This window comes from Cherax quadricarinatus, chromosome 68 (genome assembly GCF_038502225.1).
Source record: "Cherax quadricarinatus isolate ZL_2023a chromosome 68, ASM3850222v1, whole genome shotgun sequence".
In the NCBI taxonomy this organism is placed as follows: Eukaryota; Metazoa; Arthropoda; class Malacostraca; order Decapoda; family Parastacidae; genus Cherax; species Cherax quadricarinatus.
Window position 1 is genome coordinate 9,462,056 of NC_091359.1, and position 26,795 is coordinate 9,488,850.

The following is a 26,795-nucleotide window of genomic DNA, read 5'->3' on the forward strand; positions in this document are numbered from 1 at the left end:
AACTAAAAGTGATGTGAAGGCCAACTCCATGCGAAGTTTCATGAGTAGGTATGACAGGGCCTTGGCTGCCGGAAATAATCCGTAAGGCCGGCAATTAGTAGTTAAGTTTATTTAGGTACAGCTACACTTAAGCACAATTACCATACATAGTTTAACATGTGTGTAAATTAACTAGGATATCCCATAAAAGCCAAAGCTATTTAGTTCCACGAACTCTAAATCGACCTGTGTTTATATGCTTGCCTAGTTTTAGGTAAGCACATAAACACAGCTAGCAATTTCGTACAACGATCTAGGTCTCAGTATTTTAATAATTGCATTATAAAACGTCAAAAACTTGCAGATGGTGATGCAACTTTGACTTATGAGGTAGACTTAGTTCTTGAGTAATTATCATAAGACCCAGTCCTCGGTAGTATAGTGGTTAGTATCCCCGCCTGTCACGCGGGAGACCGGGGTTCAATTCCCCGCCGGGGAGGCACACATATATTGAATCCTACAACCTAGTGAATGTGGCGGCTTCATTTGTTCTGAATAATGGTTGTATATACTATAGCCAAAGTGTTAACTTCATTTAGTGAGGTCTCCTGGTTTACCTTTACCTTTGATATACTTTTAATGAGTTCCTAGAATTTTTCTACTTCCAGAGGCCGGCCTTAGGCCAGGCTCGTCTGGTGCTTTCCTGGTCAACCAGGCTGTTACTGTTGTGGCCCACTGCCCTACATATCCATCACAGCCTGGTTAATCTGGTTTAAAAATGTGGAACGCTTCACGATTCTGCTCGTGGCCCGGTGGCCTGGTGGCTAAAGCTCCCGCTTCACACACGGAGGGCCCGGGTTCGATTCCCGGCGGGTGCAAACATTCGACACGTTTCCTTACACCTGTTGTCCTGTTCACCTAGCAGCAAATAGGTACCTGGGTGTTAGTCGACTGGTGTGGGTCGCATCCTGGGGGACAAGATTAAGGACCCCAATGGAAATAAGTTAGACAGTCCTCGATGACGCACTGACTTTCTTGGGTTATCCTGGGTGGCTAACCCTCCGGGGTTAAAAATCCGAACGAAATCTTATCTTATCTCGTCATCCTTGCGGAGGGGCCATGCTAATCTCCTCTGTATCGTTCCAATTTTAGTAACACGTAATGCCGAAGCAAATCGGAGTTGAGGAGTCACGTGACCACAGAATAAATAATCCAAAGAAAATCTTATACACACAAATACAAAATTTTCATCTACGAAAATCTAAAAATAGTTTTGCAAGCAGTGATATAAATTTATCCACTGCTCTGAGGGATCACACAAGTTGTAGTTATAAGATTTCGTTCGGATTTTTAACCCCGGAGGGTTAGCCACCCAGGATAACCCAAGAAAGTCAGTGCGTCATCGAGGACTGTCTGACTTATTTCCATTGGGGTCCTCAAATCTTGTCCCCCAGGATGCGACCCACACCAGTCGACTAACAGTCAGGTACCTATTTGCTGCTAGGTGAACAGGACAACAGGTGTAAGGACACGTGTCGAAATGTTTCCACCCGCCGGGAATCGAACCCGGGCCCTCCGTGTGTGAAGCGAGAGCTTTAACCACCAGGGATTACCCTAAAAAAAGTCAATGTGACATATTTATCTTACTTGGGTATTTATTTATGCAAAACACGTCAGTTAATTTTGTTACGATGCAGACTAAAGAGGTGAAGACCAAAACCATTAAATTTAAATACATTATTATAGTTACACACATGTACAATAGTCAATTTACGCACATTTTGAAAACCTGGACAGATTAAAGTACAAGTTTTGACGTAATATTTAAAATCAATCCTCGGTAGTATAGTGGTTAGTATCCCCGCCTGTCACGCGGGAGACCGGGGTTCAATTCCCCGCCGGGGAGGTACATATATTGAACCCATGAACCCAACATTTGTGTGGTATCAGTTGTTCCAGGTAATAGCTGAGTACCTAGAAGGTTAATTTTCGGTTAGAGGACGAGTGAGGCTTCCTGGCATTAGCTGGGAGGTCATACAGACGCTAGATCACGTCAATAGATACCGCTAAGAAAAAACTGTATTTTAGTGCTGTTGTGATTTGTGTTCCCGCCAACAGCATCAGAAGTAAATGTAGGTAGGTAGGTGTGTGTAGGTGTGCGTGTGTAGGTGTGCGTGTGTAGGTGTGCGTAGGTGTGTGTAGGTGTGTGTGTAGGTGTGTGTGTAGGTGTGTGTGTAGGTGTGTGTGTAGGTGTGTGTAGGTGTGTGTAGGTGTGTGTGTAGGTGTGTGTGTGTGTGTAGGTGTGTGTGTGTGTGTGTGTGTGTGTGTGTGTGTGTGTGTGTGTGTGTGTGTGTGTGTGTGTGTGTACGCACACACCCAGGACCCTGTACACCGTGTACGCTAGTCCTATATTGGAGTATGCAGCACCAGTTTGGAAGCCACACCTAGCCAAGCATGTAAGGAAACTAGAGAAAGTGCAAAGGTTTGAGACAAGACTAGTCCCGGAGCTAAGGGGCATTATACACAACCCGTACATAAAAGAGAGAAGCTTACGATGACGTTTCGGTCCGACTTGGACCATTGACAAAGTCACACTAACCAGAGGTGGAGTAGGACGGCTATATATAGGCAGGAAGAGGTGATGGTAGTAGTAGTAGTAGTAGTGGTAGTAGTAGTAGTGGTAGTAGTAGTAGTAGTAGTAGTAGTAGTAGTAGTAGTAGTAGTAGTAGTAGTAGTAGTAGTAGTAGTAGTAGTAGAAGAATGGTATATAATACCGACAAGATGAAATTAAGACACATGCGCAACACCCGGGCATCCCTATCGTAGACGTTTCGCCATCCAGCCAGCCACTGGATGGCGAAACGTCCACAACAAAGACAACCAGACGCCGCACATGTCTTAATTTCATAAGTAGTTGTAGTAGTAGTAGAGGTAGTGGTAGTGGTAGAAGTGGGACGTCCTCCTTATTTCCCACTTCTACCACTACCACTACTACTACCTCTACTACTACAACTACTGATGAAATTAAGACACATGTGCGGCGTCTGGTTGTCTTTGTTGTGGACGTTTCGCCATCCAGTGGCTGGCTGGATGGCGAAACGTCTACGATAGGGATGCTTGAGGTTCCTAAACCTGTATTCCCTGGAACGCAGGCGGGAGAGATACATGATTATATACACCTGGAAAATCCTAGAGGGACTAGTACCGAACTTGCACACGAAAATCACTCACTACGAAAGCAAAAGACTTGGCAGACGATGCAACATCCCCCCAATGAAAAGCAGAGGTGTCACTAGCACGTTAAGAGACCATACAATAAGTGTCAGGGGCCCGAGACTGTTCAACTGCCTCCCAGCATACATAAGGGGGATTACCAACAGACCCCTGGCAGTCTTCAAGCTGGCACTGGACAAGCACCTAAAGTCGGTTCCTGATCAGCCGGGCTGTGGCTCGTACGTTGGTTTGCGTGCAGCCAGCAGCAACAGCCTGGTTGATCAGGCTCTGATCCACCAGGAGGCCTGGTCACAGACCGGGCCGCGGGGGCGTTGACCCCCGGAACTCTCTCCAGGTAAACTCCAGGTAAAGATAAAGAAACATTAATATCCTTAAAGAATACAAGATACTCAATGGAAAAAAACTGAATAATGATAGGCTTTTCGAGATGCTAAGAGAAACAAGGGGTCACAATGACAGCTAAACATTTTGACGAGTCAAAAAGACAACCTGTGGAAATACTCCTTCGGTCTCATAGGTTAATAAATGGAATAAAATGAACCGGTGACTGAAGCTCAATTAACATACTGTTTCAAGAACAGCTATGTTAGATAAATAGAGACAAATGTAACTAATAAAACATTTATTGTGGCACCTAGTGAGAAATTTAGCCGCAATAAATGTCTTGTTAACTGCACACGTGGCCATTTTCCTAACATACTGCCGGTATTCCTGCTACTAATAAACCATGATACATGTTTAACAAGGCCCTAGAGGCCAGGAGTCGGTAAAGCCAGTCTTCAGTAATTATAATGGCTAGGATTGATCAACTGTCCTCCACATACACAGCTAGTGATGTCCGGGGAAATATTTAAAATATAATCTTCCTTTCACAGATACCTGCAAATGGTTTTGCAAGCAGCAATACAAAACTGAAAATGGTTCTGAGGGAGCCTAAATGTTATGGTTATACATAATGTATATAATACACCAGTCAATGTGACTTTATGACCCAAGATCTCTAACTCTAGTTCATTACAGGTGCACACAGCTACAATAGTCAATTTATACATTATAATGTGAAGAGCTGGAAAGATAGATTCAAGTACAAGTCTAGACAGAATATGTAAAAACAATCCTCGGTAGTATAGTGGTTAGTATCCCCGCCTGTCACGCGGGAGACCGGGGTTCAATTCCCCGCCGGGGAGGCACATATATTGAACCCTACGCTCAAACGTTAATTAATGTGGTGGTATCAGTTGCTTTGCACTATAGCTGGATATCTAAATAGTTCATTTTCAGTTGGGGTGTGAGCGAAGTTATTTATTTAAACGCTAGATGAGTCACTCTCGCGGCTCAGATGAAAATGTTTGTTTTGGCAAGTTCAGTGGCGCAGTGGTTTGTGTTCATGCAATCACGAGAACGCACAGTCCCATAGGTGTGCGTGCGCCACGCACGCATGCACCCACGCAGGCGGGCACGCACGCACAAATCGGTGAGTAAGTACACTAGATTTTGCCGATGATGTAAAACTAGCCAAGATAAAAACAAGAGAACAAAGACGAAGATCTAAAAAAAGGTCAATTAAGTGGCTACTGATATTCAATCCTTAAAAGTGAGAATAAGAATAATGTATGAGGAGGGAGAGAGAGAGGGAAGGAGGGAGAGAGGGAAGGAGGGAGAGAGGGAAGGAGGGAGGGTGGGAGAGGAAGAGGCTGTACTCTTCTCAAGAACATCACTTTATCTGAGATCATTTTATCCCAGGATGATTAGAGTCTGGAACATATTCGCACAGCATAATGGCATCAACGAAATAAAGTTAGTTGCTCAAATGAAATTGTTGGCCCACAGATGGCTCCAACTTCATCCTGTTCCCCATTTGTATGTAATTTAACAATAAAAAGGCTTTGAAATGAGGTGATGCAGGTAATCTTATCTTGTAAAATTCTTGTGTAAAAAAGGGAGGTAGGGAGGGAAGGAGAGAGAGAGAGAGAGATCATACATACCAGGATGACTCGAGTATGGAACACATTTGTACAGCATAATGATGTCAACGAGATAAAGTCAGTTGATCAAATGAAAATGCTGGCCCACAGATGGCTCCAACTTATCCTGTTCCCTACTTGTATGTCTCATAACAATAAAAATGCTTTCAAATGAGCTGATGTAGGTAACAGCTCTTAGCTTGCCAATAAAGTTAGGGATCCTTAACCTTGTCAAACCCTGTGTAAAAAAGAGAGAGAGAGAGAGAGAGAAAATCACAGACGGAAATCAACCGGCAAGGGACAATAGACAACAGGCAAGAAGAATATCTAACCATAAACATCATGTTCAAAATGGTGTAAAATACCCCTTGCCAGGAAACTTCTTCATCGTTATCCTACGCATTAACAAACCTACTTAAAGGACCCCAATGGAAATAAGTCACTCTGTCTGACTTTTTTGGGTTATCCCAGGTTCTCTACACATATGCTGCTATGTATGATAATTCTATGTAACTGTATTTGTGTATACCTGAATAAACTTACTTACTGGACCATGCCGGATAGGTCCTCAAATACAGCCTCTTCTCTGCAATCAACTGCAATATTTTTCACCTGATCATTCACGTTACTATGCTCCCAATATATACTCATGTACTCTCTGCTCAGACAGATCTGTTTACGACTTGATATTATTATTATTATAATCAAGGGGAAGCGCTAAACCCGGAGGATTATACAGCGCCTGGGGTGGGGGATGTGGAAGGCATTCAGGCTTAATTCGGGGAACTGGAGCACAGGTCCAATTCCCTAAATCAAGAGCCCCTCACCAACATCAAGGAACCTTCCTTGAGGGGTACGACTTGATAAAGTCCACTGTGGGGCGAAACGTAGTCAATAAAGGATCGCATTATACTACATTGGTGTCTCTCTTTCCACAGTATCGGTATTTTATACCATTTACCTCTAAGGTAAGGAATGCAGTAGATAAAAATAAATTGTTGGAGGTAAACACTCTTCACGGTTTTAATAAGAGGTTATGATGAGCCTGAGGCCAGAAATCAGTAATACCGGCTGATGTGTCATAACCACTGCAAACACAAATAAACAGGCGAGTACACACAAGCAGAAACATGACACTAGCTAACTTCATCTAAAAATAAGATTTTGTTCAGATTTTTACGCTGGAGAGTTAACCCATAAAATCCGTGCAACATTGGGGACTGTCAGTCTTATTTCCATTTGGGTCCTTTAACTGATCTCACCCAGGTGGTGACCTGCAACAGACGACTAACACCCCGGGTACCTACTTACTGCTATATAAGCAGAGACAGCAGATGTAAGGAAACTTCTTTATGAGAAGAGTCAGTAAGTTTATTCAGGTATGGATACACCTAAATACAGTTACATATATTATCATGCATAGCAACATATGTGTAGATTACCAAGGATAACCAAAAAAAAAAAAAAGTCAGACTGACTTATTTCCATTGGGGTCTTTGTAACAACTTTTTACTGAAATAATAGAGGGTGATATACTAGGAATGAGGTAAGCGGAGTCATCTAGAGCAGATGTTTACAATTAGTAAACTTAAGCAGATAATACAGGTATATTAACAAATATGAACAGCGATGTAGAGTTAGTTTAATATGTTTATTACGCACCCCATACCCATCCTGTGGGCGGTAGTCAAAAGATTACAGAGGTACATAATTGGTCCAGGGACTGGACTCCAAAGTTTTGATAGCTGAGCAAGTTACAGAGGTAATGAACTCACAATTTACAAAGGTAATGAACTCACAATTTACAATGTAGAGAAGATACTATATTACAATGAAAGCAAGAATGGGACTCAAAAAGGTAGTCTCAGGTTCAAGTCCTGGCGAAAGACTTGGACACTCAGTCCTCGGTAGTATAGTGGTTAGTATCCCCGCCTGTCACGCGGGAGACCGGGGTTCAATTCCCCGCCGGGGAGGCTGGTGGTGTAGGCTATTTTAAATATCTTAATTTACCACAATGGCTCAATTTTAGAGTAAGTGAGGTAAAACATCCTGGTGTGAGCTGGGCATTTATAGAGATGACAGATCAAATCGCTGACGAGAACCAGGGAAAAATATGTATTTTAGCAAATTCAGCTGCGTCATGGTTTGTTTTCCTGCAAACTCACAACGGTACATACACACAACACATATATACACTATGTACATTTGATGTTAACGTGATAATTCAAACAAGATGATAAACGTGCTCAACTTGGTAAATTCTATTCTCAAGAATGTGAAGCATTGAAAAGTACTGGGGAGAGGGGGGAGAGAGAGAAAAAAGATAGGTTAAGTAAGGTTTTTTCAGGAAACAGGACAAGTGTTTCCTGACGCAGCTCTTAATTATATGACCCACAGCTGGAGCTTTTTGTCATCTGACCCAGGCCTTCTGCTGGCTTACCGGTCCACCACTTTAAAAAAAATATGGTATTTCGAGAGAGAGAGAGAGAGAGAGAGAGAGAGAGAGATATGGGGGGGGGGGGGCGAAGGGGTCATACAGTGCTTAAGAAAACGGACATTATGTTGGACCTACGGAAATCAGCTGAAGAAACATCAAGTTATTCTGAATGAGAACACTTGACAAAAGAAATATAGCACAATGCTTTTCTCTGAAAACAAATGAGATATTATTCATTTTTCCTTTGTCTTAATATATATTTCATTCTTTCCTTCCTACTCGTCTTCCCTCTACTCACTCTCTCCCTCCTATCCATTAACTCTTCATCCCATCCTTTTATAATAATTCACTCCACTCGCTCTCTGCCTAGTTCTATCCACTCATTTCCTCACCAATCCTCTTTCCTCCAGGCTCTCCTTCCATTCATTTTCCCTCCATCCACTCCGCCCCTCCCTCCATCTACGTATTTATCCTCCATGCAAACCTCTTCCCTTTCCCCCCTCTTGACATCCCTTTCATGCCCCGGTCGCTGCATTCACAGCAAACTCTGCGGTGCTTGTGTTCACACAGGCTGGGGACTCGCCGGAGCGGAGTTCAGTCAATGTTGATCCATTCACGAATGACAAGACTAACACTAGCCTTTGTCGCGGAACAAACAGTTTTCCCGGTGCCCCTCCGTCCCCCGCATGCCACTGTTAAGGCTGAACAATAGCAGAGACAACAGAATCTGAGGCTCAAGAGTGGTTCTTTTCACTGGTTCTCATTACCTGTTAAGGTTCCACAAGACAACTATCAGCATCTTAGGATATTTGGCGAGGATAAACAGACATGTGAATGTTTCTGCGAGTATGAGCGCGCGTTAATGAGAGCGAATTTGGACTCATCTACAGGAGATGAGGTGTAACTTCAAAGCCCTAACTCTCAACTCTTCGCCGATCATCTCGGAATACTCCCCCCCCCCCTCTGCATTCCCAAAGGAAAACTAAAATTAAGTAAAGCAATTTTTTTTTCAATGCACCAGCCGTATCCCACCTAGGCAGGGTAACCTTAAAAGAAAAACTAATTTTTTTCTTTTTACATTTAGTAGTTTATACATTAGTGTTAATAGTTCCTTGCTCCCGGAATTTTAGTCGCCTCTTACAACACGCATGACTTACGGAGGAAGGATTCTTCTCCACTCACCCAAGGAGTAATGCAAATTTATTATATGCATTTCATTTGTAGCTGAACTAAAGGAGCGACCTAACTCAACCTCACTAAAACAGACGTAATATAACAATTTACCTTCAAGTGTGTGAATAAATCTCCAAGTGAACTTTTTTCAACATCCTTACTCTTACTTAAATGTATTTTCCCTAGCTGTATTTCATTAGCCGAATTTGCTGGCACTGAGCTATATTATTATTATATTCATAGCGGAAACGTTAAAACCGTTTGGGCCATACAGGGCCTGGGGACTAGGAGGCATCAGGCTTGATCCAAGAGGGTAGATCCATTTCTTCGGATCAATAGCTTCTCGCCAGTATCAAGGAACCCCCGCCCTCTTAGAAGGGAGTATTGAGCTATAGCTCTTGGGGTCAATCATTAACTTTTAGTTAGATGACAAGATACGTCGCATTTACTTTCAGCCCACAGAGGGTTCGAACCACCTCTTATGTATTTCCCTAATTCATTTCATTTTTCTATAGCAATAATCTTTATTTCTACATGTACAAGGTATACAGGCCTAGCTGACATCAATGACATACTACTATATAGTTAGTCCCTTGTTATGCAGAAAATTTCGGGCAAATTAGGTCAGTTTTATCCCCAGGATACGCCCCACACCAGTCGGCTAACATCAAGGTACCTATGTTTTCACTCGTACCAGGAATCGTACCCCAGACCTCAATGCGTGAGCAGAGTGCGCTAGCAATCGCTCTACAGAACACCTCAACTGCCTTAATTAACCTTGTTGGAACATGTCTTCGCGCTTCTGAGTTATTCTGGTGTTCAACAGTCACCTTTGTCCCTTCGTCCTGGTTACTCACTGAATAAAATGATTTATTTACACCTTAAATCTCAGAGCATATAGTATGTCTCCTGTTCTACGCTCTTGCAAACCTTATTCTGTTAATGTCACCCCACTGGTGTCACTGTCATTCCCTTCGTTATACAATTTTCAGGTTAGTCTCTTATGAGGCTATCGAAAGCTTTCTTGAAATCTAAATAAATGCACTCTGCTTATCCGTATCTCTCTGCCATTATTTCAGTGACTCGTAATAGCTTAATAGTCTGAATATACCGTAATCTGATAATCGGAAACCTGTTTGCTAGTTAGGAGTTTTTTGCTATTCGAATATTTTATCCACTTTCTCTATTTTTTCAATGATTTCAATTTTTCAGTCAATTTACCATATTGTAATAAAATCACCTCCTCTCCCAAAAAAAGTCCTGAGCGAATAACTTAGTTCATCTACACAATACTTTAATTCTTATTGTATTATATTGTTTGGTATTATTGACCTCTTCAAGAAGCATATTAAAAATCTCCTTGGATATTTCACTGACCATCTGAACCGGTTCTGAGTGTTGAAGCTGCAATTTAGCTTCTCATTTAAAAACCCACAACATTGTATATATTATCTCATACATTTTCTCTTCCAATTCAATGGTTTTGTCATTGTACTTAATTCTTTAAACTTTGTCTTTCCCAACATGTAGTTGGAATTTTACAAACGTAATAAAAAAAAAATTCTCTTTTACTTCTGTCCACAAAACTTTTCTCTCCAAATTTATGTCTTATTCCCTCCTTACTTTTCTTATATTTATTTATGAAGTGTTTGAATTTCTAGTGAATTTTTGGGTTGGAATGTTTCTGTACTGTTGACAGTCTTGTTCAAGGTTCTCCAGCACCTGCCATTAACCATTCGTTATTATTATTATTATTATTATTATAATCAAAAAAGAAGCGCTAAGCTAACCATTCGTTGCTTTTGTTGTTTTTCCTTTTTAAGAATTAACTGTTTTATGTTAGCCTCGTATACGTTGCAAAAATTACTGTACAGCATATATAATTTATAATTTGCATTATTTTGAAATTTGTTTCTTTTAAATAATGCCTTTGATGATCATATTTTACTTTCTTGAAAGTGTGTGTGTGTGTGTGTGTGTGTGTGTGTGTGTGTGTGTGTGTGTGTGTGTGTGTGTGTGTGTGTGTGTGTGTGTGTGGGGTGTGTGTGTGTGTGTGTGTGTGTGTGTGTGTGTGTGTGTGTGTGTGTGTGTGTGTGTGTGTGTGTGTGTGTGTGTGTGTACGTACCTTTTTATACTAGTCATTTATTTTTTAATATGTTCACTGTTTGCACTTGTCTTCGCCTGTGTTTGTTTATTTCCTTCTTACCCCTTCATACTTGCTTTCTCCTTTACCGCCTCTTCTTCCCTTTTTTCCTCTCCCATGCACCTCCGTTCCCACCGCCGCCTCTCCCATGCACCTACGTTCCCACCGCCGCCTCTCCCATGCACCTACGTTCCCACCGCCGCCTCTCGGTGAACCTCCTACCTGGGTCGTATCCAGGAAAAAAAAAACATGTCCAGTACCTGATAGAAGTATTCAAATGATGGGTAAAAGGTATATTTCTAACTTAACTGAACGTTCAAAACCCAAACATTACAAACAATGTTACTCTGATACGTTCAAACAAACACTTTCAAAGAATAACAACACTTACACCCACTAACAACACCTACAAACATTATCACCTACAACCACTAACACCTTCAAACACTAACAACAATTTCAAACATTAGCAATATCTTCAAACACTGACAACACTAACAAAGACTAACACTACCTTAAAACACTAACAGCAGCAGCAAACCACTACACAGTCAAAAGCAGTTACCGTAACACCTTCAAACGTTCCGTTAACCTCTCTTACGGTATATACAAAAACGTGACAATAACACCTGTTATGTGTAACGAAATTACAAGTCAGTGTTTGATTCTTACAGTTTATAGTCTTAATGAGGTTCAGAGATAGAAAACTGATACCAAAAGGAGAGTGAGGGGAGTGGATGGAGGGACAAGAGTGAGGATGGAAGAGAAATGGATAATCAATAGGAAGAGGAAGGGTAAAGGATTAGGTGGTTGTTGGGGATATGAATGATGTGGTAGTCCTTGGGGAGAGCATCTGGAATGAAGCAGATTCTACATCATGGAATTGTGACAGTGAGAGAGAGAGAGAGAGAGAGAGAGAGAGAGAGAGAGAGAGAGAGAGAGAGAGAGAGAGAGAGAGAGAGAGAGAGAGAGAGAGAGAGAGGGGGCAGGGGAGGGGGGGAGGAAGTCAGGGCACGCCATATGGTTGAGTAAACTTGGAAAAAGGAACCACTCATCCACAGCACGGAACCACAAGAAGCAACAGTGCTTGGACTGTTAACTGGAGGGAAGAGAGAAATAAAAGCAGCTACGGAATGAAGGAGAGAAGGATAAGGGTGGGAGAAAGGAAGAGTGAGAACTCTGGATCGAAGGAGTGGAAGAAGCAAGGGAAAGAAGGAATGTGTAGAAGAGAATGAAACAAAGGCTTTGTACAAGAGTATGCAAGTCTCGCCGTCTCCTGGATGGGCCATCATTTCAGCAAAGTCTTCAACACAGATAAGATGTCAGTGAGTGACTGTCATGTATACATAAATGTTCTTCAGTGTTAATCCCCCAATCCCTCCCCACCTGGTCCACCTTCCTGGAGAGACAGAATGTATATTTAGTATACCACAAGATGGGCAGCTTCATTCTGATTTTGTCTTCCTCAAGAACGTCAATCAATTAACCACCATTCATATATCAATTACTTTTGAATAACAATTTCTATATAACATATCAGTTACTAAGCATACTATAGATCTTATTTTAATGCTCAACCCAGACATAAGTAACAGAGAGGTGAATCCCGCATCATGTAATAAGAGGAGACTCCAAGGTTGTCATGAATTACAAAGGGACTAGTAACGTGGCAAGGGAAGCTGAGACTTTCACTTTATCATCACCCCGTCTTCTGTCCATTACATATTCCTTTGATCTTGATTATTAATGTAGAGGAGGGGATCTTGCCGAGTATATATGCTAATGTTTCTAAGGTCGATAACAGTAAAAAAAAAAAAGCAGCTCGTGGTGTACATGAACAATAGTTTTACTTAAAGGATGCTTATATCTCAACAATTCGAGAATGTAGTTCCTCACGCACGCAAGCAAGCGCGTGCACTCAGCTTTTTGTATTCTTCTGTCATCCTCTTCAATGCCCAAACGGAAAACATTCGTACACTAAAGGATTTATACACATTCGCACACAAACAAGAGCACGATTGCATAACACAAAGTAAAGATTGTCGGGTACAACACTTAACACAGTAATACAACTGAAAAAAATACACAAACGCGCTTACACACACACACACACACACACACACACACACACACACACACACACACACACACACACACACAAAATCATTGTCAGCAACATCATTACGGAAGCAGCACACGCCATACTCATGACAACATATAAAACAATTGTGAAGGCAGACAACCCAAATCTAGGAGCATTATTCAAAGCACTTGAGACTTTCACTCTTGTTGCACGACCAGATAAGTACGTGTGAATTCTAGTACGGAAGACAGTAATCTTGACGAGTTCTGAGCAGAAAACAGCAGAAGCAGAGAGCAGAGAGGAAGCTATCATTATCGTCTTCACCAACAGTAAAATTTTACGTGCGAGTACATGAAGATGTTCATCTGCGCTACCAGAGAACATTCTGATCCACGTACAAGTGTATACATCAAAGTACACTTAACACTGCGACTAAACCCAAGAGTACCATCGTAGCACGTACCTTCTAGCCAAAATAAGCAGTTCTACAGTACCAAGGAGTGGTGAAGGATCGAGCCTAATCACAAGACAGATCAGCTATCTTGCTGTGCTCATCCGTTGTTCCCTACCTGCCATTATTTACATCACCTAGATACAACGGTATATTTAACTACCAGCAGGTAAGACCTGGGCATGACAGCAATGTTAAAAGTTGAGATTATTATAGGAAACTGGGTACCGTGGTAATGTTACTTTAGCTTACTGGGTAGGCACTGGATCTTTACATGACTCGGGTAGTATTTATACAGACACAGGAACACACGCAATAAACACAGGAAACGCACTTAAGTATCTTTCAGATCCCTTCAACAATACACACAATGGATCAAAATGAATTACGATAGTTGTCGACGAGCCTATAAACTCCAATCATAAGAATATTATCTTGTTAACACACACACACACACACTTTCTTTGAGACATCAAGAAAGTGACAGAGATAGGAGGGAATGGGATGAGGGTTAACAAATGGAAACTAAAAGAAGCAATGAGTCTTTGACCATACGGGTAGCGAACAAGTGGCAGATATGTGATCCAGAAAAACCCAATAGGAGAACTCGGTGTTAATAGAACAAAAACTACAGGGACTGTGGATGCTTCGCACTGTTCATTTAATGATCAAGAAACTCGACCCAAGAGTTTCAGCTCGACCTACACAAACACAGGCGTAAACAATCACAGTCGTCTCCTCTCCACCCTCACACTAGTACCACTACCTCGTCCTCCACTACCTTCTCCCTCTCTTCCCACCATCCCTGATATCTTTCCTTCCCGAGAAACCTCCTCTCCCTCGATAACACCTATTCTCCCAGTGACAGGTGCCACATAGCTCAATGGTGAGGGAATTCGACTCCATCACACGGCTGAGGTTCGATTTTCAGGCGCGGGGAAAGACATGGGAAAGGATTCCTTAACACTCCATTTTTTGCCAACTTTGCAGTAAAAATAGGTAACTGTGTGTTAGCCGACTGTTGTGAAACCACTCCGGTTCTGTGTCTAAGTACCTTTATTACCTACTAGAAGTGCTCAAAGGTTAGGCAAAAAAAAAAAAAATCCATGTACCTAGTATTGTTAATTAAAAATCTCCCTATACCACAACCCCCCCCCCTCCATCCTCAGCAAAACCTTTCTCGTCCCCACTGCCTCATCCTCTCACCCCCCCCTCCTTAGGGATGGTAATATCCTCCTCCTCTCCACCTCCATTCTGAGGGATGGTAATTCCCTTGTAACAGTAACTCCATCTCTGCTGGAAAGAAACCTTTGAAGTTGCCGTAGCTGTTACACCCACAGGGGACGACCTGACATCTGATTACGCTGACAGATTACGTTACCTGATGTAAGAAAACCATCCTGTATCATGGTGTATCATAGGGAAACATAGCTAGCTTTTGTTCCCGCTGTCTGATTATCACTGAGTAGGACAGCTGCGCCCTGTTGACTTAATTATTTGCGTTTAATAAAATCAAGCAATTTCCCCCCTCTCCCCTCTCTGCCAGCCCCTCTCCCACATTCCAATAACTCTCATAATCAAACAAAAATAGTGCACTAAATACAAATAAATGTGAGATGAAGGGTGGAGAAGTCAGCTAGACAACATATCGATCAACCAGCAACAGAGAATCAGCCAGAGAGCAAATCACTCAATCAAGCCAATCAGTCAACCAGTAAAGCAATTAGCCAGAAATTATGTTAATGTGGGAGAAATTATACTGTGTTAGTGTGGGAGAACCTATACTTGCTAGTATGGGAGGAACAATGGTATGCTAGTGTGGGAGGAACTATACTGTATTAACGTGGGAGGAACTAGAATACTGTGTTAAAGTGTGAAGATCACAAACCAGCTGTGGACGCCCAACAGACACAAATTTATTCTTCCTGGAATGAAGATCAACATGCCGGCGACACAGCGAATTCCTCAACCTTCATATTATGAACACATGGCTGGGAATACTTAAAATTACAACTGTCCCCATCAAAAATACTACTACTACTGCTACTAATGATGAACTAGAAGAACAAGAATAAGTAGTAGTAATGGTAACAATAATCTTTATTTCTACAAGTACATGTACAAGGTATACAGGCCTAGCTGACATCAACGACGTACTACTACATAGAAAGCCCCTTCTTATGCAAAGCATTTCGGGCAAATTAGGTAATTTTCGCTCCCAGGATGCGACCCACACCAGTCGACTAACACCCAAGTACCTATTTTACCGATAGGTAACAGAGACAGGGGTTGCGTCAAGTACACAGGTCCTAATGTTTCCACCCGTACCGGGGATCAGTCGCAGACCTCAGTGTGTTAGCAGAGTGCGCTAGCAATCGAAATTATTAATAATAATAAATTTTGGTTCTCTGTACAAGATTTACAGAGTAATATACATTAACTCACACACGAAATAGACATTGCTGTTACATAGTTAGCAAACCGTACAGAATAAAGGACAGTGCGGCCAGCACTGTCTTTTATTCTAGTTGATCAGGTCCTGATCCACCGGGAGGGCTGGTCGTGGACCGGGCCGCGGGGGCGTTGATCCGCGGAATACTGTCCAGGCATATTCCAGGTAGGTAGGTCACACTGACTTTTCAGAAAAACCTGAAAAGTCAGTATGACTGTGTTTTAACGTAACTGTACTTAAACGAAGATACTTCGTCGATGTGATTCCCTTGTTCTTTTTCAGCACTTTATTCCAGGCCTCACTGTGGATAAAAAAAACGAGCTGGGGGTTGCCATATGGATATTGGCGGCGGAAAGTGCTGGAAGTTGTCGCCGGAAGTCCTGGAAGTTTCAGCCAGCCACACGTTTGGTTGGTCGGTCAGCCGGCAGGCCGGCTGGCTGGCTGGCTGGCTGGTTGACCGAGCCACTCCAGCGAAAGTGGTTTGGTTTCTAGTCAAGGTTAAGAAAGACTTTTTTTGTTGTTGTTTTTGTTGCCAAGGTTAAGGATGGTAGGGAAGACCAGCGCCATGCAAACACGTTGGAAGAAATGTGTTTCACGACGTCAATATTAAGTGCATTTTGTTATGACAACAGTCAGTAAGAAGTGCATTTCGAAACATGTAGTAAGAAGTGCATTTTGTGATGACAGAAATCAGTGGAAGTGCGATAGTAATAATGAAATTCGTTATGATGATTAGGAAGTTCATTTGAAGGCGTTAACCAAGATCGTCGTTTAGCAGTCAGAAGCGTATTTTTTATTTGTAAAGCCAATAGTGACGAAAAAGTTATGTAACAGGTAACGTCCAGATCAGAGTTCAGTTACGTCACAGGAGATGGATGACAATACCTTTGATATACCTTTGAAGAATTTCGAGAGTACATCTACTCTCTGAGCCCGGCCATGGGCCAGGCTCGTCTGGTGCTCGCCTGGTCAACCAGGCTGTTGCTGCTGGAGGCCCGCTGCCCCACATATCCATCACAGCCTGGTTGATCTGGCACCTGGTGAAGAGACTTGTCTAGTTTCCTCTTGAAGGTTTCAACACTTGTTCCAGCAGTGTTTCTGATATCTTCTGGTAAGATGTTGAAAAGTCTGGGACCCCGGATGTTGATACAGTGTTCCCTTATTGTCCCCACCGCACCCCTGCTCCTCACTCGGACAATAACAAAGAAAACGTTCAGATAAGACTTCATTATGTTACTGAAGAAAAGATGTCAAGGAATTGTTTTCATTTTCGCGACTCCAGTGGCATCCAAGAAAAAATCTCAAAAAAAAAAAAAAAGTCAAAATTCGGTGATTTGTTATTTCCCAAAGTCGGACTGAGCCGTGGTACCTGGTTTGTCAGTGAATAGTGGCTACAAAGGTCACCTGCAATGGTAAGGGAGCTCACCTCACAACCACAGGGACTCCGGGTTCGATTCTAGGGCTGGGAGAGAAGTAGGAGCAAACCTCCTCAGACCAGTTAGCCCTGTTCACCTAACAGCAAATATATACCTGGGTGTTAGCCAACTGCTGTGGGTGTCATCCTCTAGGATAGGTATAATGTACCTTAGATAGTATTGGGGTCGCTGGATAACAACGCAACTGAGTTAAGATAACAGTTCATAGCCAGTAAATTCAACGATGCAAAACAGAGGTCGGAGAACTTTTCTGGGGATATTACCCCCAAAAAATGTGTGTACAGCGAAATTACCCACTAGACTTGAAAATTAATAGAAAACTGCCAAACATTTAGATTGTTAAATGAACACTTTTAAATATATGTAAACGGAATCATAAATTCCAATAAAAAATATATTAAATAAATTTGTGTAATTTTATTTGTATATTTACTGAGCCTTCATTACCCACGAGATTTTAATTTGAATTATTACCCAATTTGGGGTAATTTATTCCTGTTCCCCGACAACTGGACTGTAAAACAAACACCCAGGTCACACAAGTCTTAAGTGTATCTGCAGTATATGACTGATTTTTCAAGACGTGCAACAATACTTTTTAGGAAGTAAGAAAAAGGAATAAATTTTTAAGAGATGAATAAAATTATGTATTTCATGTAGGAGGAAAAAATATTGTATTTGACGTGGGAGGAAAGTAAAGTGATTCGTGGGGTAAGAAAATGATGCTCCGGCATCTTCTGCCCCAGCATCTGTTGTAATGCAACAATGTGTAATAAAAAAATGTTACTAGGTATACTATACTAGTGGTCATTTATGAAGAATTAAGCCACTAATATCCAAGATATCAAAGAGTATAATTCAGAGGAAGCCTTTGAGATTATTAACCCTAGGTTAGCAATCCAGGAGAACCCAAGAAAGTTAATCACTATGGCTAATTTACACTGCGGGTTCTTTGGGTCTCTTTCACAAAATATGACCCACAACACTCGGCTAAAACCTACTTACTGCTAAGTGAGCTGAGTGCAATGCTGTAAAAAAAATATTAGATTAAGTTCCTCCGTAAAGACTATTCTTCCTCATGCAGAGTATTCTTTTTTCCCATGGTACTCCATCACAGCAAAAATATAACTTAAAAAAAAAAACAGACTGCAAATTACCTAAAATAAGATGGTGAGATTCATCTTGTACCTGGAAGATGGTGAGATTCATCTTGTACCTGGGTCCAAGAAAACATGCAGACCAGGATGAATTATAAAAACTGGAAAGGCTTAAGGGGTGAGATAAGAGTAAAGCAGCCAAAACTCAACCATAGTTACAAAATTGCTAACAACCTGTTAAAAGAATATCTTACTGCAAATTCTGTAAAGGTTATCTGGAGAGTTTATCTGGAGAGAGTTCCGGGGGTCAACGCCCTCGCGGCCCGGTCTGTGACCAGGCCTCCTTAGGTCAGTGTCCCAGGATGCGACCCACACCAGTCGACTAACACCCAGGTACCCATTTTACTGATGGGGAACATAGACAACAGGTGGAAAGAAACACGTCCAATGTTTCTACTCTGGCTGGGAATCGAACCCAGGCCCTCACCGTGTGAAGCGAGAGCGTTAACCACCAGGCCACCAAAGTAAATACAGTAATCGGGGAAGCGAACACAACCTGGTAGTAACACAGCAGGTGTGGTACTACACTTGGTGAAGTGGACACAACTTGGTAGTAACACAGCAGGTGTGGTACTACACTTGGTGAAGTGGACACAACTTGGTAGTAACACAGCAGGTGTGGTACTACACTTGGTTAAGTGGACACAACCTGGTAGTAACACAGCAGGTGTGGTACTACACTTGGTTAAGTGGACACAACCTGGTAGTAACACAGCAGGTGTGGTACTACACTTGGTTAAGTGGACACAACCTGGTAGTAACACAGCAGGTGTGGTACTACACTTGGTTAAGTGGACACAACCTGGTAGTAACACAGCAGGTGTGGTACTACACTTGGTTAAGTGGACACAACCTGGTAGTAACACAGCAGGTGTGGTACTACACTTTTGGAAGTGGACACAACTTGGTAGTAACACAGTAGGTGTGTACTACAACTTTGGAAAAAGAAGTGAACACAGTAGTAATGTAGATAAATGGTTCACAGAACAGACAAGTTGATAAAGATACCCAAGTGTTGCACAAGTGTCTAATTTATCAACACATTTTTCTCCTGAATTATGTAATAATAACTGAAGTCCGAGTGTGACTTCTGATCAGCAGAACGTGAGTCAGACCTAAAGGAAGTGTTCGTTTTCTACGGGTTTGGTTTTCCTTGGCTGCTGAAGCGGTGGCAACGTTTTGTGGTGGACGGGCTGGCTGCTTCACCTCCAGCCAGACACGTGACCAGTATGTCCACAGTACACGTCAAGACGTGACAACGTTTGAGACTGATTATATGCATAACCCTCGTGTACACTATCATCCTCGTACACATTTACATAACCATAACCCACAAGTGCACTTACACACACCGCCCTATGTATTACTCAATTTTCAAGCACATGTAACCTTCACGTACACTGATACCACTCTCGTCTACACTTACACCACCTTCGCGTACACTGATACCACTCATTTACACTACACCTTATCTACATTTACATCATCCTCGTTTACATTCACGTAAATTTACATCACAATCACTTGCGTCAATGTTTTCTCCAAAGAGGTTAAAAACAAGTCATATGTAACTTGAAAGTACCAATAATGAGCAGGAATAGGTGAACGGACACCCTGCTACGATGGCAGGACTGTTAAAACGCTAACACTTCCTTGATAAAACAAAGTAGCTGAAAACTGGGAGCTCAAAAATAGCCTTAACAGCTGTCATAGTAACACAAAGAAGCTGACAAAACGTTTAACAGGCGACTAGAACGCTGGAGGATAGTGAAAATATAAAGACACCCTGCTGATAATCTAGATGTAAGGAAATAAGGAACTTTCAGCAGCTGACAACGTAAGCAGTCTCCGCTGAAAAGACGGTGGATTACGAGAGCTAACAGTGTGGACGTTTCTCCAATGGAATCTGTTGATATGAAGTACTATTGAAGTCTGGTGGTGCCTTTGTGTCGTCCTGGTCTCACGAGGCTTCTAGCACCCTGCACGCCTGCAGACGATGCCTTTTACGCTTGCAACCTTCAGTGTACAATAAAATCAATCTGCGAACATATCGACCATTACTCTTTTATTCAACTTATTTTGCAAGGGTTGAACTCGAGCTCCTGGTTCCGCCTTTTAACCTTCATTCCACTTGAATAATTTCGTAACTGCCTGTTTGATCTGGAAGTCGAAGAGAAGTCATCCTCATATGCTGAGTGTTTGGTATTTTGTGTGACTGGGTTGAGAATGAGTCGTGCATAATAACCGAGAGCTACTCACACTGTACATTTCGTCTATGTCTGGTCAATATATACCTACCCTTCCTGGGATCAAATCTGAGTGGATTCCATTCCGCAGGGCCGGAATCATCCCTAAAGGTCTGGCGCTACCCCATGATTATATAATTAATACTACTAATAATTGGGTTTTGTCTTACCTTCTGGCTAGCACCTTCCACTTCTCTGACACTCACAGTGAACTAGTCTTTAAGACTCCTATAACTAATTTAATTTTCCTGTACGTCCCTACGTTCTGGCTCTTGTATCATTCTCACACTAATTACTTCGTTTCCTGAGACAAGAAAAGATTTATTTTTATTTTGTATGTAACCACAAATAAAATAAACTTCAAAATGCGCCTCGAGAGACGTGTTCTGCCAACGTCAGGAGCTATGCAATGTTGCAAGACAGCAACAAATAGGAGGGGAAATTCTCTGAGGCAAGGCAGAAGGCATCAGTGGCAACCCATGTCACAAAGTGAGGGCCACCACCGACCCCTAACACCCTTGCGGGGTAAGGTGAGGTGGGGAACCACAGAGGTTTACAGAAGGCAAGTTACACAATATTATGGAAACGCAGTAGTCAGCCTAAAACCGCATCTAATCGATATCAACTGATCTATTACAATATGAAATCATTTACCAACGTTGTTAATACACCCGACACAAGCTGTATGTAACAATGCAATGTTTATATATATATATATATATATATATATATATATATATATATATATATATATATATATATGTATATTATATATATATATATATATATATATATATATATATATATATATATATATATATATATATATATATATATATATATATATATATCGTTCCGAATAGGTAAATTATTATTATTATAATCAAAAAGAAGCGCTAAGCCACAAGGGCTATACAGCCCGAATAGGTAAAAATTGGTCAGTTAGAACTCATTTAAAATTAAGTACTAATTTTTTTTCTTATACGTTTAAAGATACATATTTTTCATTTAATTTTGTACCGAAAGAACCTTAGAAAACTTACCTAACCTTATTACAACAAGTGCAATTTAATTTAGCCTAATCCAACTAAATATATTTTAGACACGTTTACAAAAATTCAATAATAAACAAACAAAATGAAATATTGTTTTCGTTAGGTTCACAATGATTTTTGCGAAATTATTGCATACATAAATTTTCGCTTGCCTTATTCGGCAAAAAGAGCGTTGCTATTAAGCCAAAATTGCAAGTTTTACCTATTCGGCACGACACACACACACACACGCACACTTACTTTATAAATACAAGAACACGAGTAAAACACATGTGACATCAACAGGTGTTAAGCATCACCTGAAATACACCAGCGCATCCGCACAAATACGCGCGCACACTCAGTAGCGGCCAGTGAAGAGGCGGGGCCAGGAGCTGTGACTCGACCCCTATAACTAGAACTAGGTGAGCGTATACACACACGAGAGGTGCCCGCTAGAGGTCACCTTGTTAAAACTTGAGAGAGTGGGAGAGACATGGGATATTAGAGGCGTCGTCCTTTCACAGTACCAAGGTTAGTCTGGGAGGGGGAGAGAGAGAGAGAGAGAGAGAGAGAGAGAGAGAGAGAGAGAGAGAGAGAGAGAGAGAGAGAGAGAGAGAGAGAGAGAGAGAGAGAGAGAGAGAGAGAGAGAGAGAGAGAATGAATTTGAAGCTATAGCAATAAAGTTATGTTCTTGGTGTCCCATAATTAACATTATTACAATAAAAAAAACTCTAAACCTGTTTGCAGTAATACAAAACGGTTTATATATTCCCATAATCAGTATATAACCTATTACATTTTTTTAAAACTTTCCAGCGACAGCAGAAACTGGCAGCACATCTTGTAAGTCTTTCCAGTGTTCTACCACTCTCAGATAAGATCTTTCTTGTATGCTTTATACACCTCATTGTTATTAGATTATTGATTGTTCTCCTTGATAATGATGTTACGAAAAAACTTCCTATTATTCTCTTTCCTATCTTTTTCACGGCTTATATATGCTTATCATGTCTCATTTTTTTTTCTTGCTAGCTGCCAGTGAGAGATTAGTGATATTAATCTTGCTTCATAACTTTTAAAAGTTAAATTTGGAAGTCACTCCGTAGGTAGTTTCTAGATTTGTTGTAACATTTTCCATACCATCTCTGCGTATTCGAATTTTGGTTTACCAAAATTTAATATTTTTTTTCTCGTTCCTCTCTTCCATATATGTTATTTTCAAGATTGCCAGTGTATTATATGATTGACTATTTCATTAAGAGGATCTTCGGGCGACAGTAATCTATCGGTAACTCTTGAGTCCCTGTCTTCACGTGACCCGCTCCTCTTAAGAAATAGTTATAACCATAACCATAAATTTCAAAGGGGTGGAGGGGTAAGTCAGCAGACAACCAAAAGCTCCAGTGGCGGGTCATCGTATGACTTGCGACCCGCGTCAAGAAACACGTCCTGTTTCCTGACGAATCTTACCTAAACCCGCTCCTCTTTTCTTTCATACTTTCTTTACATGACACATTAAATTCTGTTATCCATCCATCACTAAATTTACTATATACATTTACATTCTTTGCAGAGATCTACAGTCATTTTCATTAATTAGCATAAGTTCAGTCGTAAACATACTGTATAGCGTTCTCTCTCATCCTCGTAACGTCCCACTTGTTTCAGTTCTAAAAAATAGTTATTTTCTTACAACTTTCTATTGTTTTGCAACAGAAAATCTATCGTCCGCTTTAGCAGTTTCACTTTTATTTGTCCTAAGTTTTCCAGTTTCCAGATTAAACTTTTATAATGAACTCCATAGTAATCTTCCTATCCAGGTCTTCCTTGAATAAATTAAGTGACTGTCAGAGTAGATTAAGAGATTTTATTTATGGGGATTTGCTTCTCGAAAACCGAACTATTTATTAGTTAACGCCTTATTGCCTTCCAAGATTTTTATCTACGTTTCTCTAATAGTTTTCTTTAAGTGGTTTTACAAATGGGTTTTCCAGAGACCATTTTATTATACAAATGATCTGCTATTAGTTAGCCATTTACCAGTCACAATGTGTTATTCTGTGTATTATTGTAATAGGTACCAGCTGTCACAATGTGTTATTTTCTGTGTAGTAGTAGTAGGTGTTACCAGTCGTCAAAGGCACTAGTCGATAGACACCTGACCTGGTTTGCATTATATATATGAGAGGGCCTGTATAGTGAGTGAGTGAGTGAGTGAGTGAGTGAATGTGTGTGTGTGTGTGTGTGTGTGTGTGTGTGTGTGTGTGTGTGTGTGTGTGTGTGTGTGTGTGTGTGTGTGTGTGAGCGAGTGCTGTGAGAGTGAAGAGTGAAGGGCAACAGGTGGGGCTAGGTAGGGACAGACAAAATAACAAGGCTCACCGGACCGTGGATGCCTCCAAGCACCACCACTTTTTTTGATTCCCCCCCCACTATTCACATGCTGCGTACAACACAGCATGTGGCTGTGTTGTACGTTATGTTGATGTACTAAAAGGTATGTTATTGAACTTCAGCCAACGCTGAGACTAACGAGCGCCGCTGTGCTGAGCAACACATGGGAGAGTTACACAGAACGCTGTTGAGTGGTCATTATGAATATAATAATAGTACACAATACCGAATAGTATACAATACCGAATATAATAATAGTATACAATACCGAATACAATAATAGTATACAAGAGAAGTCGGTATTGTATACCAATATTATTTTCACACTCTCAAGCACTGCAACACAACGGTATCTCGGCACAGAGGATATCGATAACTTTTTTGCCCGACCACTATTATCATCGGGGAGCGCTAAAATCCGTAGGGATTATACAGCGCCTGTAGGGGGGGGGATGGGAGGTATTCAGGCTCAATTCAGGGAACTGGAGCACAGATCCAATTCTCTAAATGAAGAACCCCTCACTGGCATCAAGGAACTTCCCTTAAGGGGGGTTCGACCACTAGTTACGAGTGAAAAGGACTGGACTTGAGAGGGACCTACCCGGTAGATTTGCTACACTGCCTCTCAGTGATTGCACTCTTACTTCTTCTAGTGAGCCTTGTCTGTCGTGTCGAGAATATCCACATCTCACCACTGACAGTATACAAGTCTCCATTCTGTTAATTCCTGGAACAGAACTCTTCTTCAGGCTGAGGGACTGACCACCTCAAAACTACGGCCTCAATGGCGATAGACTTATTACACTGTCTTTACATCCCAACTGCTTCTATTGCCTCCTCTGTATTAGGGTTAAGAAGCCTACTGTGTAGGCGAAACGTTTCGGAATAAAGATACCTGACTGTTGCACATGTTTCTTAATTATCAGTTATCATTACGTTGGTAAACACAACATATCTAGGTGCTTTGGAATTACAGAATGACAGCGACACAAGGCATCACTTGTGACCTGTTACAAGGACTCTGTACCCTCGTAACCCGGCCTAAAGTCCTGTTGACGGCCAGATCATCCAGGCCGATGCTGCCAGTACCTCCCACGTCTACACTGCCATGTTAGTGGGATTATGAGAGATAGTGATAGTGTTGGTTATGAGGACAGAGGTGAGTGTTGATGTTGGGGATAGTTTGCAGATTGAGTGTGACAGTGCCAGTGCAGAGAGAGGATGGAACAGGTCAACGCGACGGGCTGGAGTTTTGAGACTATGACCGCGGGTTCAATCCCGGCCGGGGTATGGTTTGTTTGCAATCGTGTCATTACGATTTCGTGAGTCATAATCAGTGTTGTGCCATTAAGCTAAGTTATAACTTGTAGCTATAACTGGCAGCTTCGTGGAGGTGCAGCTTCCGTGCCTCAAGATGATTCTCAGCCACAGTTACTAGTAGGGCTGTACCAAAGTAACGATGGGCAGCTATTAACTTTAATGGTATCGGTATCGGCCACAAACTGAAACATCGGTATCGACAAAAAGTTTGGGATTCTAAGTTACTGGGAGTCTTGCGTGGCATGAGGTAGAGACAGATGGGGTTATGTGATACAGGGGCGCTAAAACATTTAATTAATTTTGAGCTAGCTTAACCTACATTTGGGTCGGTTTTATAAACCTATAAAAAGCATTTAACCACAAGTAATTAAATTAAGATAAAACCGGACGCGACAGGTCTTGGGTGCGTAGCGCCAAGAAACGTGCAAAACTGTACACATATTACTCGTAGTGAGAGATTAGGTTGACTAGCTGAAGGATAGCTGGTCAGACATCACTGAACACGAGACACTTGTTCAACATTTAGGTATCTTTATTCTGGAAAAGTTTCGCTAGCCAGTGGCTTCTTCAGACCAATGCAGAGAAAGGTGGAAGTTTGGAGGTAATCAGTCCCTCAGCCTGGAGTCGATGTCTTCAGTTCATCAATCTTCACAAGATGGATGGATCGAATATATCGACTCCAGGCTGAGGGACTGATTATCTTCAATCAAGGCTGAGGGACTAATCACCTGGCACCTTAAAATTATTTCTCCACTTCTTACACTGGCTTCAGTATAAGTTACCTCGGTATTAGACTTTTAAAGCCTGGTGTACGGGCGAAACGTTTCGGCAAGATACGCAAGTGTTTCACACTCGTCTTATCGTCAGAGGCAGGTTCACACCTCAGCATGCGCTAAGTTCGGACGAGTGGTGCACATTTCTCTTCAAATGCAAAACTTTCATTGAAAACTAACAATTATGAAGCTACTTGTAACTTTCCACCACCTGACCCGAGACCGAGTTGTGGCAACCATGATCCTTAGGGAAATATTTAGGTAAAAAACCACGGGAGCGGCAGAAAGACAAGGAACCAGAGCAGAATAAGAACTAGTAGTGAAGGAAGAACCGTAAAAAGTGAGGGAAAAAGAAAAGGAAGAACAGCAAGATATGAGTAGGAGCAAGAGGGGAAGAAGAGACAACAGCAGCAAGGGAGAGTAATGAACAAGACAAGAAGAACGAGGATATAAAGAACAAGACGATGAAGGAGAACAAAACATGAAGAATAAGAGAGTGTGGCCAGCCAGAACACTGGG

The 26,795-nt window shown here is 41.6% G+C and overlaps 1 protein-coding gene and 5 non-coding genes across 9 annotated transcripts in view; 4 read left to right on the forward strand and 2 right to left on the reverse strand.

The window, feature by feature from the left end:
- Positions 1-26,795, reverse strand: part of LOC128697766 (pleckstrin homology domain-containing family G member 5) — a 1,323,529-nt gene that overhangs the window by 873,737 nt on the left and 422,997 nt on the right. The window lies entirely within an intron of this gene.
- Positions 407-478, forward strand: TRNAD-GUC (transfer RNA aspartic acid (anticodon GUC)). Its single transcript has one exon. It is a non-coding gene; the product is annotated as a tRNA-Asp (tRNA).
- LOC128697935 (U6 spliceosomal RNA) lies at positions 1,049-1,154 on the reverse strand. The gene has a single exon (XR_008408386.1). It is a non-coding gene; the product is annotated as a U6 spliceosomal RNA (small nuclear RNA).
- Positions 1,814-1,885, forward strand: TRNAD-GUC (transfer RNA aspartic acid (anticodon GUC)). Its single transcript has one exon. It is a non-coding gene; the product is annotated as a tRNA-Asp (tRNA).
- On the forward strand, positions 4,329-4,400 carry TRNAD-GUC (transfer RNA aspartic acid (anticodon GUC)). Its single transcript has one exon. It is a non-coding gene; the product is annotated as a tRNA-Asp (tRNA).
- On the forward strand, positions 7,079-7,150 carry TRNAD-GUC (transfer RNA aspartic acid (anticodon GUC)). The gene has a single exon. It is a non-coding gene; the product is annotated as a tRNA-Asp (tRNA).